The sequence below is a fragment of the Rhinichthys klamathensis genome, unplaced genomic scaffold (genome assembly GCF_029890125.1).
Source record: "Rhinichthys klamathensis goyatoka isolate OS25496 unplaced genomic scaffold, OSU_Roscu_1.1 h1tg000003l_1, whole genome shotgun sequence".
NCBI classification, from domain to species: Eukaryota; Metazoa; Chordata; class Actinopteri; order Cypriniformes; family Leuciscidae; genus Rhinichthys; species Rhinichthys klamathensis.
This window is the reverse complement of record NW_026606556.1, coordinates 2,107,159-2,123,779: the sequence shown is the minus strand read 5'-3', so window position 1 is coordinate 2,123,779 and position 16,621 is coordinate 2,107,159. Positions and strand designations below refer to the sequence as shown.

General features: G+C 36.1%; 1 protein-coding gene and 1 long non-coding RNA gene across 3 annotated transcripts in view; one reads left to right on the top strand and one right to left on the bottom strand.

Moving 5' to 3' along the window:
• LOC130084188 (uncharacterized) overlaps positions 1-10,476 on the top strand; it is a 93,036-nt gene extending 82,560 nt beyond the window's left edge. Inside the window, exon 2 of the long non-coding RNA XR_008806904.1 lies at positions 10,271-10,476. This is a non-coding gene — a long non-coding RNA (uncharacterized LOC130084188). The remainder of the gene's footprint in view (positions 1-10,270) is intronic.
• The window catches only part of csmd1a (CUB and Sushi multiple domains 1a), a 663,682-nt gene that overhangs the window by 483,282 nt on the left and 163,779 nt on the right, over positions 1-16,621 (bottom strand). The gene's annotated exons all lie outside the window — the stretch shown is intronic.

Sequence of the window (16,621 nt, the reverse complement as noted above, 5' to 3'; positions counted from 1 at the left end):
TGTCCAACCCCTGTGTATGTATATCAGAGCATTTGAGCGGAGCGGTAAAACTTCTTCCAGAGCAGAGAGAGCCTTTCTGAAGGTTCCGGTCCGCTCGCTCAGTCCGCTCGTTCAACCCAGAATGTTCTTTAATGATATGCTGGTTCGAGAGAGAATATGTGAAACAACCAATAGGTCTCTTCAAAATTTGAACTGAATAGCTTATGAATCAAATTCAAATTCAGGCAGCACTCACTAATGACTGGAAGAGTCATTGCCTGGGGAGTTTCACACAAAATTACTTATAGTCAGTAGAATGTCTGTTGGGGGAGTGTTAACACATATTAAGCAGACAATCTACTAATACTCTACCATTACTCAATGAGAGAGAGTTGACAAGTAGGTCCAACTTTACTTATAGTCAACAGAATGTCTAAAGGGGACCATCAAAATAAAGTGTTACCAACAAAAGTTGTGTTTGTGCGTATTTTTAAAATTAATCAATGACAGGCAAACTGCTTTAAGCTATAATTTGTCTAATCTTCCCTGGTGTACATGGTAAATAGACTTTTGAACTTTTCTCATTTTCCATTATTAAATTACATTATGATTGCATTGTTTTGTACTTGAGCGAGCTTTTAAAGCATTATAGTCCTTCACGTCTATTGCGATCTCAAAATTCCGGCCAGTTGATAATACCTAGAATATCAAAATCGACTGCTGGCGGTAGATCCTTTTCCTATTTAGCACCAAAATTTTGGAACAGTCTTTCATTGTCCGGGAAGCAGACACACTCTGTCAGTTCAAAGCTAGACTAAAAACACATCTCTTTGACCTAGCATACACATAATACATTATAGACTTCTATAATTCAATGTTAGGCTGCATAGATTAGGTCAGCCGGAGCTGGGAACACTTCCCTTAAATCCTGATGTACTCGTTACATCATAAGAAGAATGGCATCTACGCTAACTTTAGTGTCTTTGTTTATCCCGAGGTTTTCCCGCAGCCTGCTGGATCCAGGCCGTATCCAGATCTGACGAAGGAAATTCGCCTGGACCCGATGACAATGCAGTGCTGAAGTGTCAACTATCCTCTCCCTATGGAGGATCCCTTTCCCACTCTACAGATAAAGCGTTGTTGAAAATCCGGTTCGCGTACCCCGAAGTGATAAAATAAAACAAAATTCTTTATCAAATGTATAGGCAAGACAAGTAGTTTGTTTAGGCATGGTTTGTAGGGAAATTACAAACCTGCGCACATATATTCAAACGAATATAACTATAGAATCAATTTTTAATGCGCATGTGAACGCATGTGAACGCCATCAGGTCACAGGTTCGCGTTTAAAGTCTGTTTAGAGAGAACGCCGTCGTCTTAGTGGCCCCTAATGTAATAACAAATGATAATTTTGCTGGAAGTGAATCAATCAAAACTAACTTTAGCTGGAAATAACATTATTCAAAAATCGCTATAAAGCCAAAACAATCTCTGTTACCGTAAATTGTATGTTTATCTCTGTAAAGCTGCTTTGAAACAATCTCCATTGTTAAAAGCGCTATATAAATGAAGATGACTTGACTTTTGGCCATTTTGTATTGGGTATTACAAATCCCATATTTTCCAGCCAGAGTGGCTGAAAACTATATGGAATAAACGTATGTTAAAGTTACAGTATGTCATATGCGGCTTTGACTTTCATCCAGTTCTCAAATCAATCTTTATAGCAAAATCTTTTATTATTGCTTTGACTAACTCTTATTTTGCTGACAGTGCTAAAAAAAACAACTATGTGGAACTTAATTATCTTTGATTTAAGCAACTCAACAAAATGTCCATTCAAAATAAATCCAAAATAATGCTGACCATGGATGGATCACAGAAGAATGATGTAGTGATTTAAAATCACTACACTGCATTATTGTTTTCTTGGCTTCAAAGCATTACAGAGATGAATATAAAAGCCTGCATTGACAAAGTCAAGCTGCCTCTGTCCTTGCACTGGACCACCTTGTAATGCAGAACTAGAAAGGCAGCCTTAATTGTCTTACCAATAGTACTCTGTATTGATTTGTAGGTGTTATCACCATAGTAGACAACTTGAGGTCAGCAGTCGATAAATTCCCACACGTTTCTTCTGTAGCCACTATGCAGGGGTCATATATTGAAACGCTTGGGATTGAATACATAATCACCTCATTCCGGGCTCTATAGTCATGATAACAATGGATATATTAGACTGTGTTCAATAACATTCTTGTACAATTATGGATTACATTGTGCAGACCTTCAATCCATCCTGCTCAAAGCAATAATAGCAGTGAACCTGTAGGCATGGTTTGATAGGCAAATATATACCAACTTTAATGACACATAAATGTAGTATTTACATTGATGTGAAATGCAAACAACAGCTTAATTTCATTATTAATAATGCTGTATAATACTTTTTTTCTTTTAAAGTACAATGATTCATTAATTGCAAGTGAGAAAGGCCTTACAAATTAAGATTTAAAACATTTACAAACATCACCCATGAATTCTGTTCCACTCTTATTCCTCTACATCTACAGTAGCTGTCCTGTGTGAATGGCTCAATTTGTGCCAACTTAATTTATGTGGTACTTCAAGCTTGAATTAGGAAAGTTCCTTATTACGGAATTTATGTACAGGTCTAGGGGCATCATTGATATATATTATATATCAAGTTAATTTTTATATAATTACTTTACTAAATGAACATGTTGAATTGATCTTGAATTGCCTAATTAATAATCATTATTAAAAATAATAAAAATAAATTGTTTTGGGATGCATCATTTAAATGTTTGGTTTGATTTGATACATATTACTAATGAAATCAGCACTAAATATAAGGGAGCTAGACTGATTTATAAAAAAATGTACAGCAGTGAATAACAATTATAGTTTTCCAAATATGGTTATATGAACTAATTACTATAATCACCAGATTTGTGATGCAGCACAAATTCCAGCAATGAGCACAACATGACTTCATTCAAGCTAAAATTATATCCACTGGTGCAATATGCATTGCTACTCAAGGCAATGCAGTTCTAATCATATTAGAATACAATCAAGTTAAACATTGAATTTCTTGATTATTATCTTCCGTAAGATATGCCACCACTAAACAAGACTAAATGACACATGGACACATTCAGTGAACCAAACCACAAATATGTTATGGAAATGAGGCTCGTTATTTCTACTATAATGGTATAGTTGAACTATTACACATGTGGATTCGGTGACTGTTTAGTGGAATGACTCAGTAGTTAATCAACATATATACGTAGAATCAAAAATTCCCTGATTCAATTACAGATAAGTCCCACTGACAGTCTCAAAAACCTTTTAAGCTAATGTCTGTCTGTAAGGGGGCTTATGGCCTGTGGAGAGATATTTTCCTCATGCTTACAGATTAAAAAGTTTTATGTTATTTCTCAGTGACACCAGTTAATGCCAATGCAGTCCTTATTTCATTATCATCACAGCTCTATTAAAAAAAAAAAAAATCCATCTTGGTAGACTTGAATTTAAATTTATTTTAATAGAAACGGTGCCATCATGTTTAAAATGTTAGAAAAAGAAAAAGAAAACATAATAATAATAATAATAATAATAATAGTTCAAAGCTGTTATTAGAGATTTTAATGTGTACATCCTGAACCTAGAAAAAAAATATTGATAATATCTAATCTAATATTGGCCAAACTGATAAATCTGCTAAATAATCTGCTGATATTTTGATCCTAAATTTAAGCCAAAAATCCAAAATTGCTAAATTACATAATAATACAATGTAACAAAAGCAATGCAGTATTTTGCACTAAATGGTATAATCTACACTATTTTGACTTTTTAACAGTTGAACTGCCATCACACTATACTGAATAATGTGAAATAAAAAATAAAAGTTGTTGTGACTTTTAGTTGGGTTTCTAACACAACACTGCATGAATAAATATTGTTTGTCCTTTGAAATGTTATAAAAGTGCACTGGCTAGGACTGCTTGCTTTAGAGGTCAGGTCATCAGAATACTTGTGTGCCCGCAGAGTTCATTTACTGAAGTCAGTTCATTAAATTGGTATCTAGGAACTGTTTAGAGATTTAAAAGTCCCATAACTGGCTTCCAACTGGCCACGGTCACCATGCATTTCCTGTTAGAATTGCTTCTTTTTTTTGATAAATATTTTACTGCTGAAGCTGCATCCATCTTAGCTGAGCATATTAAAGGGCTTCTGATAAGAAGCAACATACAGTTGACCTAAAGGTTAATTCAAAAGCTCTTTCAAGATTCTCTGTTAAAATAACACATATTGTTTGTGGATGCCTGCACTCTAATATATCAGGGACTTCCACAGATGTCAAAAGAGATACATTGTCTGAATGTCTTGAACTGTTTTTTTGTTTTTTTTTGTTTTTTTACTTGGCAGAACATCTTAAAAACACAGCACTCGTGAGATGCTGAAAAACAACAAGATGCGACACAATGGACAATGTCTGAAATAGATATATATCATATACCTTGTAAATAATTTGTTTACATTTAATCAATTGACAACCATTGTCCGAACTAAATCTTCTTTTGCTTCACATCTCAGTTGAACTATCATATCATATCAAGGATTGTGATATCTATCAATCCTTGATTGCCTGATCCAATCACTTTCTGCTACAACTAAAAAGCTGTGCTAATAAAGAGGACTAAAAAAACCTTCTGGGCTATAAATCATTTTTCAGAATCTCCAACAGTAAAGAAATATTATATTCTTATAAAAATTTATATAAGCTATATACACCGTACCACACTTCAAAGGGATTCCCAAATAATTTAACACTTAAACTTTGCCTCCACAAGTAAAGACAACTATTGAGGGGGTCTTGGAAATAATGAGATTTTCATTAGGGAAAAAAAAAACCTTTCCTCTTGTGGAGGCTCTTTAGTCATAAAAACAATCCAGTGCCAGTCCATTGAAGTCAAACTCAAGCGAAACTCAAACTTTAAATTCTATAGGTGCCTTGAGTTATATCAACTCTGCTAAATATCACTATATGGTCACAGATTGTCACACTTTGAAGTCAAATGAATCGTCCCTAAATAACAATCCACTCAATATTAAAACAGTTCATCATCATTTAAACAATGTAGCAACTTAGTGCATTAATATGTATGATCAAAAGTGTGTGTTTATCAGCATTTTACAAGAGCTTTGAATGTAACAATCATAATTCAGCAACATAACTATCCATAAAATATATTACATACAATAATAATTTTTAGTCAAATTACAAGATTTGTTTTAAAATGACAGTTACTTGGGATATCATGTTATAAGGCAACGCTGCATTCTTTGACTAGGCAATTTCCAAATGCAGGAAGCTCAGTGGATAAATTCCTTTTAACATTGCAAAAATAACCAGCAATATTGATCAAAACTGTTGTCAAATTCAAAATTGAGTATTTTACATTATATTTGTGTGCTGTGAGGTGTATTTATCTGTGTATAACAGTATTGTGCTGTTAGCTTAGCAACATAGGCTAATAATGTCAAATATACTGAAATTAACTGTGAGTCATGTGTCCTGCGCTATTTCTGACTCTCTCTTGTTTTTACCCAAAAGCACTTTACATATCTAAAACAACTGCTTGGTATTTCATTTACACAGTTCAGAATATCTTGCATCTTAACAGGGAATTTTTTTTATAAATGCTTATATTTTTTTTTACATTGTTTCAAAATTAATTATAACAATATAGGCCTATCTTTTATTTGTTACTACTTAAAATGTTCGTTTTTATTAATTGTCACCTTTTCAGACAATTAGTCAACAAATCTTCATTAACGCTGCTACAGTTAGTTGTACAGTATACTTAGTTTCATTTCTTATTTCCATCAGTAATCATGTAGATTTTAACATTTCTGACACGATAGGAGAGCAAAGGGTAATCAGACGACCACATCACTTCTTCTTCTCACATGCTTTTTTTTTTACATGTTTCATTCTTCCTTCACATTCATTCCTTTAGGAGCTCAATGAGAGCTTACATTTAGAGAGAATACATTTAATTACATTGCTGAAACAATGTGACATTGTTAGTTAGTTGTCCCAGATTTATATGTAGGCCTAATCCAAATTGTCCAGGTAGAACAATTATTCCAATCACTAGATTCAAACATAACCTGCCTTGTCTGTCTCAGCTGCTCAGTGTACCCAAACACACAAATAAACTTGATGAAATGGCTAGCAGTATCTGTATCTCCTCTAGTACATCAGAAACTGTTGCACCCATCAGATTAAAAAAGGTTAGAGAGAAAAGTACTGCACCATGGTATTACTACTAGAGCGCAAATGGAAACAAACTCATTTAGAGGTCTTTAGAATCGTGTGGAAAGACAGTATGTACCGCAATAAAAAGGCTCTAAAAGCCGGCAGGGCCGAGCATCTCCACAAACTCACAGAAAATAAACAAAACAATACAAAGATTTTATTTAGTGGCTAGATTAACAAATAAACATGTCACCTGAATATTCTAACACAGTTTAGTAGTAATGACTTTATGAATTTATTTACTGAGAAAATCAAAAGCATCAGAAATACAATTGCAAATGTACAACCTTTGACAACGTTTTATGATTCAGCCTCAATTATTGCCCCTAAAGAACAATTGCAACTTATAGGGCAGGAAAAGCTAAATAAACTTTTCATTGCGTCTAAACCACCAACATGTTTATTAGACTCAATACCCACTAAATTACTGAAAGAGTTACCTATAGCAGAAGAGTCCCTTCTCAATGTTATTAACTCGTCTCCATCTCTGGGTCATGTCCCAAGAGCCTTCAAGCTGGCCTGCATTAAGCCTCATTAGGAAACCACAACTAGATCCAATTGAATTGTCAAATTTACAGACCCCTTTCAAATCTTCCATTTATGTCTAAAATATTAGAAAATGTTGTGTCTGCCCAATTGTGCTCCTTCTTGCAAAAAAAGAAAAGATTTTAGTCAGGATTCGGGACTCATCATAGCACATAAACACCGTCTGACTGGTCGTGGCGGCGGTGTTGCAACAATCTATAAAGATATTCTTAATATTTCTCAGAAAACAGGTCACAGATTTAATTCGTTTGAAGTACTTATGCTAAATGTTACGCTCTTAGATGTAAGAAAGAAATCCATATTATCTCTAGCCTTGGCTACTGTATATAGACCTCCAGGGCCATATGCTGAATTTCTAAAAGAGTTTGCAGACTTTCTCTCGGATCTATTGGTCAATGTCGATAAAGCAATAATTGTTGGAGATTTTAACATACACGTAGACAACAAAAATGATGCGTTAGGGGCTGCGTTTACAGATTTATTAAACTCCTTTGGGGTCAAGCAAAACGTCCGTGGTCCCACTCATCGTCTAAATCATACACTAGATTTAATTATATCATATGGAACCAATCCAACTGATATAGATATTATACCGCAAAGTGATGATGTCACTGATCATTACATGGTAACGTGCATAATACGTACTGCTGAAATATGTCATGTTGCGCCACGTTATAGACCAGGCAGAACAATCCTTCCAACCACTATAGATAGATTCTCAAATAGCTTACCTGATCTATCTCAGCTGCTCAGTGAACCCAAACAAACAGATGAACTAGAGGAAATGACTAGCAGTTTGAGCACCATTTTCACTAGTACATTAGATATTGTTGCACCAATTAGATTAAAAAAGGTTAAAGAGAAAACTAAAGCACCATGGTACAACAGTGTTACGCATGATATCAAGAGAGAAACTCGTAACCTAGAGCGTAAATGGAAACAAACTAATTTAGAGGTCTTTAGAATCGCGTGGAAAGACAGTATGTCACGTTATAAAAAGGCTCTAAAAACAGCCAGGGCTGAGCACCTCCGCAAACTAATAGAAAATAACCAAAATAATCCAAGGTTCTTATTTAACACCGTGGCTAGACTAACAAATAAACAGACATCACCAGAGCAAAATATACCGTTACAGTTTAGTAGTAATGATTTTATGAATTATTTCAATGAGAAAATAGAAAGCATTCGAAACACAATTATAAATGTACAATCCTCTATGGTCTCTTATGATTCAGCCTCAATTATCGTCCCTCAAGAACAACTACACCGCTTTGCAACGATAGGACAGGAAGCGCTAAATAAACTTATTATTGCATCTAAACCAACAACATGCTCATTAGATCCAATACCCACTAAACTACTGAAAGAAGTGTTACCTGTAGTGGAAGAGCCTCTTCTTAATATTATTAACTCGTCTTTATTCTTAGGTCATGTTCCAAGAATATTCAAGTTGGCAGTAATAAAACCTCTCATTAAGAAACCGCAACTAGATCCAAATAACCTAGCAAATTACAGACCCATTTCAAATCTTCCATTTATGTCCAAAATACTAGAAAAAGTTGTATCCGCTCAACTGTGCTCTTTTTTGCAAGAAAATGATATCTATGAAAAATTCCAGTCAGGATTCAGACCGCATCATAGTACAGAAACTGCGCTAGTTAAAATTACAAATGATCTACTCTTAGCTTCTGACCAAGGCTGTATCTCAATACTAGTCCTACTTGATCTTAGCGCCGCGTTCGACACTATAGATCATAAAATACTCTTGGATCGACTACAAAACTACACTGGTGTTCAGGGACAGGCATTAAGCTGGTTTAGAATGTACTTATCTGACCGTTATCATTTTGTCTCTTTACACGGGGGAAAATCAAAGTTAACGTCAGTAGACTACGGAGTACCGCAAGGATCGGTGCTAGGCCCTCTGCTATTCTCAATATATATGCTGCCAGTTGGTAATATTATAAGAAAACATGGAATTAATTTCCACTGTTATGCTGACGACACTCAATTATATATTTCATCACGACCAGATGAAAACATTACCTCATCTAAATTGACAGAATGTCTCAAAGATATAAAATGCTGGATGACGCGTAATTTCCTGCTATTAAATTCAGATAAAACGGAGGTATTACTTATTGGTCCAAAAAACTACACACAAAACCTCTTACAATACGACTTTAATATAGAAGGATGCCCTGTTACTTTTTCCACTACAGTAAAAGACCTGGGTGTTATACTAGACCGCAACTTGTCTTTCGAAAATCATATTTCATCTGTTACAAGAACAGCCTTTTTCCACCTTAGAAACATTGCTAAATTACGTAACATGATATCTGTTTCTGATGCAGAAAAGTTAGTTCATGCATTCATGACCTCGAGACTAGATTACTGTAATGCTTTATTAGCTGGTTGTCCTGCATCCTCAATAAACAAGCTACAGTTAGTGCAAAATGCAGCCGCTAGAGTTCTTACTAGATCAAGAAAATATGATCATATAACACCGATTTTATCATCTCTGCACTGGTTACCTATTAAGTTCCGTATCAATTACAAAGTACTACTACTGACCTATAAAGCCCTTAATGGTTTAGCTCCTATGTACTTAACGGACCTTCTTTCGCCCTACAATCCACCGCGTTCTCTAAGATCACTAAATTCAAGGCTTCTGGTCATTCCTAGGATATCGAAGTCCACGAAAGGAGGGAGGGCATTCTCGCATTTAGCTCCAAAACTCTGGAATAGCCTTCCCGATACGGTCCGATGCTCTGACTCGCTGACACAGTTTAAAACTAGACTAAAGACGTGTCTCTTTAGTCAAGCATTCACATAATGCTTACCTTTTAGTCCTCTGCTATGCCATACGGAACCGTTTGCCACTGAAACTGCTTAACGCACCAGTGGGGCTCGACAGCCTTATAGACAAACGGGTCGGTCCGTATGGTTGCGGTTGGGTTGCGGAGAGTTTGGGTTGCGGAGAGTTGTGAGATTATGGTTTTCTAACACCTACTCCCGTGTAATGGAAATCATTATGAACATCAGCTATGCTAATTATTTCCCATCTGCCTTTCTGCTGTTATCTCGGGACGCTTGTCCCGAGAAAAATGGCATTCGTAGGCTCCAGTTTGGTATCCTGCCTCTCACGGGGATTTCGGATGCCTCAACGCCTGTGATGAGAAGACCAACGCCTGTGAAGAGACGACTCAACGCCTGCGAAGAGACGACTCAACGCCGGCGATATGTTATCCCCTAAATATTACATGATTAACTAAATGTATTTTTTCCAGGTACTCTCTGATATGCACTTACTGTAAAGCTTCTTTAAAACCCTATGATTGTTAGCCAGAGGAGAACTGGCCCCTGACTAGCCTGGGTTCTCCCAAGGTTTTTTTCTCCATCCAATCTGATGGAGTTTTGGTTCCTTGCCACTGTCGCCTTGCTTTTGGCTTGCTTAGTTGGGGATATTTAATATTCAACAATATTATTGAACTGTGTTGTACTACTTTCATGTTATCACTGTGAAGCTGCTTTGATGCAATCTGTATTGTGAAAAGCGCTATATAAATAAATGTGACTTGACTTGACATAAACTGCACTTGTTAAAATCACAAACGACTTCTAGCTTCTGACCATGGCTGCATCTCAATACTAAATTTACTTGATCATAGTGCTGCGTTCAACACTATAGATACTGTAGATCATAACATACTCTTATTTAGATCGATTACAAAATTACACTGAGATTCAGGGACAGGCATTAAAGGTGGTATTGATTGTACATATCCCTGTTTATTTAAACAGGGAATTGTCCAAGTTAACGTCAGAAAATTATGGAGAGCCACAAGGGTCTGTTTTAGGCCCTCTGCTATTTTCAGTATACATGCTGCCACTTGGTAATATTATTAGAAAACATGGAATTAGTTTACGCCGTTATGCTGGTGATACATTTCATCTCATTCAGACGAAATCTCTAAATTATCCAAGTTGATAAAGATATAAAGTGTGTTAAAGATATAAAATATTGGATGACCAGTCATTTTCTTCTGTTAAATTTGGACTAAGGTATTACCAAAATTGTGCACACAGAATCTCTTAGAATAAAATTTGCATCTACCGTTACTTCACCCTTTACAGTTAAAGGCACAATATGTACGATTTTTGGATAAAAAAAAAACACTACTACGTTATCCTGTATACAGTTTACTTGTGTACTTACATTATCCCAAATGTTTTCAACAATGTTTAAATCCAGAGCAATCAGCCATTAACAAGTGTAACGGCCCGTGTCATTGCGTCGCCTGTCATTGACGTCATATCCGCAGTCCCCTTGATTTACCTCCGTAGAAACCCATGGAAATACCAAAGATGCTTTAATATATTATGTTTTAGACAGGTGAGAAACTGTTTGGATACATTTATCGACAGAAAACTAATTTGTTGTATACTCTTACAAATATCTTTAAATATCTTGGTTTTCTTGATTTACCGGGGTAACATTTGTACCATGCAGAGACAATGCTATTTTGTCAAGTGGCTAACATAGCCACAGTAACAGTAAAACAGCATTGTCTCCATTATAAAATTTTATATAAATTAATTGCATGTCATTTAGCAACACAAGTCATCCAGTTTTTATTAAGATTGATATTTCAATATCAATCTTACTGCAGTGTGCAACAAGTGTCTAATACTAGCCACCGAGCGAAGCCACAGAGTAACATTATAAGATAACTTTCAACACACTTAAATCCATTTTAGTGTGATTCTTTTGACCAAGTAAAACGGTGCTGCATTAACCCACAATTTTCAAAGCGACCTAGATGATTAGTAATTCAGCACTTCAGGCTGTGTCATTAGAATTAAAATTAAATAAATGTTAATTTGTAACAAAGTTCAAGTTCAGGGAAGAAGGCCGAATTTAAACGTAACTTTAATTGTAAAAAAAATTAATATATTTAATTAAATAAAAAGGCATAAGCATAATAAAACCAGCATTGTAAAATGTCCGAGGCTCTTGGCCCCGCCCTGCTTCATACCACAGTAACGTTAATAAAACTTTAATAGATTAGCTCATTCGTGTACAGGATTTATGCCGTCAGATTGTTTACCAATCGGCTATGTAAGTGAAGACAACAACTCCCATAATTCCATGCTCATTCACAGCGTCATCAAGCTAAGCCTTTGTTTTGGAGTGGAAGTGGAAGTGGAAGCCTCTAGCGGCAAAACTTATGCCTTTAAAGACCTGGGTGTTATATAAGACAGCAACTTGTCTTCCGAAAGTCATATTTCTTGTTACAAAAACAGCCTTCTTCCACCTCAGAAACAATGCTAAGCTGCATAACACTGATGCAGAAAAGCAAGTTCATGCATTCATGACCTCTAGACTGGATTATTGTAAAGCATTACTAGGTGGCTGCATCCTCAATAAACATGCTACAGTTAGTCAAAAATGTTCTTACCATCAAAAAAATATGATCATATAACGTCAATTTAATCATCACTTCAAGATTCCGCCATGGCCTCTTCCACTGGCTCTGCCTTGGTGGTCTTCTACTCAGCCAGTCCTGTACCACGGTCCTGGCCCACCTTCCCTCTCAATGATGGATATTATTATCTCCTCCCTCCTTACCTTTTTTCCCTAATCAGAACTATTTTCCCCCTTAAATTTATTCAAGCGACATTTTTCTTTTTTGGGGGGAATTTTTATTTAGATATGCTATTGAGCTTTATTTCAATTAACGAAAACAATTTCCAATCAATTTAGCTAACAATAACAACACTGTGCGATATATAATAAGTGAATAACTGATAACAGACAAAGCAGAATCCCAGTAAATAGATCCAGATTCAAAGAAAAGTACACTTATTCTTTGACTTATGCATACAAATATATACTTATTTAATCGCCTATAATTTGATTAAAGATATGTCATAATTGATTAAAGATATGTCATTATAGCACATCTTGCCCTGTCCTACCCTATAACAATATTTTGTTTTATTTCTGTGCTTTTTTTTATACTGCTTATTTTCTCATCCAAATTTACCTCATCCAAGAAACATCCCTGCTATAAAAATACCCAACATTTTGCGTGTTGTAGGAATTAACTTCTTGTCCCTGCTGCTTTCAAACACATTATTTTATTGTGTAAGAAATGGGCAGAATAGAGAACGTAGCAAGCCAGTATTATTTGATGTGCCTTTAATTCCAAAGCAGTGCATTCACAGAATTGCATTAACCATTATTCACTAGGATGTAGTGGAATGCTAGTTAGACATACACTAATGCGTGTTAGACTGCATAACACTGCGACCACTTGATGTGTAAGAATGGTATACAATAATTCCTTCCACATGAATAATTATTTTACCAGATTTTCTAGACAGATGGCCAGTTCTTTCCTCTCTATAAATTGAATTAGTTGCGTTGAATATTATGAACAGAAATGTACTGTACTTATAGATTACAACAGTGCTAAATATTGATTCACCCTTACACTCGTATTTATTCTGCATGACAATACAAATTCCAAATCCAGATACTGAATAAAGAAAAATGTGCTAAAACTAACATGGTACAATGCTACAGTACATGCTAATGTACAGTGTTGGGGAAGCTATTTTGAAACCGTGCTTTGTGAAGCTACTGTACAATCTATTATTGATTTAAAGCAGCGTAACTGCATTTAAGCTACGGTTACACTTTACAATAAGGTTCATTAGTTAACATTAGTTAATGTAGTAACTAACATGAACTAACCATGAGCAATCCATTTGTTACTGTATTTGTCAATCTTTGTTAACGTTAGTTAATACAAATACAGCTGTTCATTGTTAGTTCCTAGTTCACAGTGCATTAACTAATGTTAACAAGATTTTAGTAGTGTAATGTAATGTAGTTAATGAACCTTATTGTAAAGTGTTACCCAAGCAACCCTTTAGAGAAAAAGTACTATACAGTGGAGAAAATAATTATTTGATCCCCTGCTGATTTTGTAAGTTTGCCCACTTACAAAGAAATGAAGGGTCTATAATTTTTACAGTAGGTTTATTTAAACTGATAAGAGACAGAATATCAACCAAAAAATCCAGAAAAAACACATTATATAAAGGTTATAAATTGATTAGCATTTGATCGAGTTAAATAAGTATTTGATCCCCGACCAACCAGCAATAATTCTGCCTCCCACAGATTGGTTGTGTGGCCATGTGGAACATAGATTAGTCCTGTCACTTTAAGAAAGTACTTCTAATATCACCTTGGTATGTGTATAAAAGACACCTGTCCACAGAATCTGTATCTGCCATAGGGCTGGACGATTTTGGCTAAAATCATAATCACGATTAATCAAACAAGTTACCTCGATTACGATTATTGAACGATTATTTTTTATTTTATTTTTATTTCTCATGTCACTGGCAAGGCTTATACTGTAAATATGTTCACGGTTATTTTTTCTAATGAAAGAGTGCATAATCCTATCTTTGTGATTCTAAAATAAGGAAACACACAGAAAGCTATTAATGCTTATTTATTAAATATTTCAAACAATTGAATCAAACAAAGCATACAATGCTTGAAATAAAAACGTCTTATAAAAAAGTCATTTAAGTTTTAATGTAAAAAGAAAGTTTCCTAAAAATGTAAAATAAAGTACTTTTAAATAGTTATTTTTGTAAACTAAACAAATTATTGTAAATATTGCCATCTTAAAAGTAAAATATAACTTGTAAAAAAACGAAAAAACTAATCCTTTTACACTGTATCTTTATGGTAAGCGGCTCCTATTGCTGAGTTGACTCTTGAGTTCCCTTTCACACAGAGATTCCGGTGTTGTACGGATGATTTGACCCGGGTTCGTTTGACTTTGGTTCATTCACACTGCCAGTGATTTTCCGGAATCAGAGAGTGCGTTCACACACACACACACACAACCCGTAAAAATCCCGTAAAGACACGTAACACATCGATGTGACATGTAATGTCTCAGCAGCGTCTGCTTATGAGCTGCGATTTCTCTCTCGAGAAACCACGCTTGTGCATTTTTTTTCTCTGATTCGAATCGATCATTACGCTGGCGAACAATCCAGGCTTCAGCGCCATCATTACGACACGGCATTGATTACAGCTTTTGTTCATACAGCGCGCGTTCCGGGACTGAACACGGCAATGTTACTAGGTCCCCAACCTGACATCAATCCCGGGTCGTGTTTGCGTTCACACAGAAGGAATATTTCCCGGGATCAACGCGCTGTGTGAAAGAGGCTCATGTTGCTTCAATGTCGCAGACTGTACGGGGTGGAGTCACGTGACTACACACGCGGTAATATCTTTTAAGGGGAAAGTACATTAACACACAGTGGGCGGAAATATCAATAGGATTAAAAAACCGAAAAAAACGACATGGTAAAATTACGTCGGTTATAGGCTCTGAATTTCGGTTTCGATTATTTTTCGATTAATCATCCAGCTCTAATCTGCCATTCCAACCTCTGTCTCCACCACCATGGGCAAGACCAGAGAGCTGTCAAAGGACATCAGGGAGAAGATTGTAGACCTGCACAAGGCTGGAATGGGCTACAAGACCATCAGCAAGAAGCATGGTGAGAAGGAGACCACTGTTGGTGCCATTATTCGGAAATGGAAGAAATACAAAATAACCTTCAATCGCCATCGGTCTGGAGCTCCATGCAAGATCTCGTCTCATGGGGTATTGATGATTGAGAGAAAGGTGAGGGATCAGCCCAGAACTACACGGGAGGAGCTTGTAAATAATCTCAAGGCAGTTGGGACCACAGTCACCAAGCAAACCATTGGTAACACACTACGCTGCAATGGATTGAAATCCTGCAGCCCCCGCAAGGTCCCCCTGCTCAAGAAGGCACATGTACAGGCCCGTCTGAAGTTTGCCAATGAACATCTAATGATTCAGAGAAGGCTTGGGAGAAAGTGCTGTCGTCAGATGAGACCAAAATTGAGCTCTTTGGCATCAACTGAACTCGTCGTGTTTGGAGGAAGAGAAATGCTGACTATGACCCCAAGACCACCATCCCTACAGTCAAGCATGGAGGTGGAAACATTATGCACTGGGGCTGTTTCTCTACAGGACGACTTCACCGTATTGAAGGGCTGATGGACGGGGCCATGTACTGTAAAATCTTGGACGAGAAACTCCTTCCCTCAACCAGAACACTGAGGATGGGTCTTCCAGCATGACAATGACCCAAAATATACCACCAAGGTAACAAAGGAGTGGCTCAAGAAGAAGCACGTTAAGGTCTTGGAGTGGCCTAGCCAGTCTCCAGACCTTAATCATATAGAAAATCTGTGGAGGGAGCTGAAACTTCGAGTTGCAAAGCGACATCCAAGAAACCTTAAGGATTTAGAGAGGGTCTGTGAAGAGGAATTGACCAAAATCCTTCCTGAGATGTGTGTGCAAACCTGGTGACCAACTACAGGAAATGGGTTTCTCCACCAAGTACTAAATTATGTTTTGCTTGGGGATCAAATACTTATTTCACTCACTGAAATGCAAATCCATTTATAACCTATATATAATGTTTTTGTTTCTGGATTTTTGGTTGATATTATGTCTCTATCTTTTAAATTAAACCTACCATAAAATGATTGACCCTTCATTTCTTTGTAAGTGGGCAAATTTACAAAATCAGCAGGGGATCAAATAATTATTTTCTCCACTGTAGAATGTTAGAAACAAATGTAGCTATCTTCAT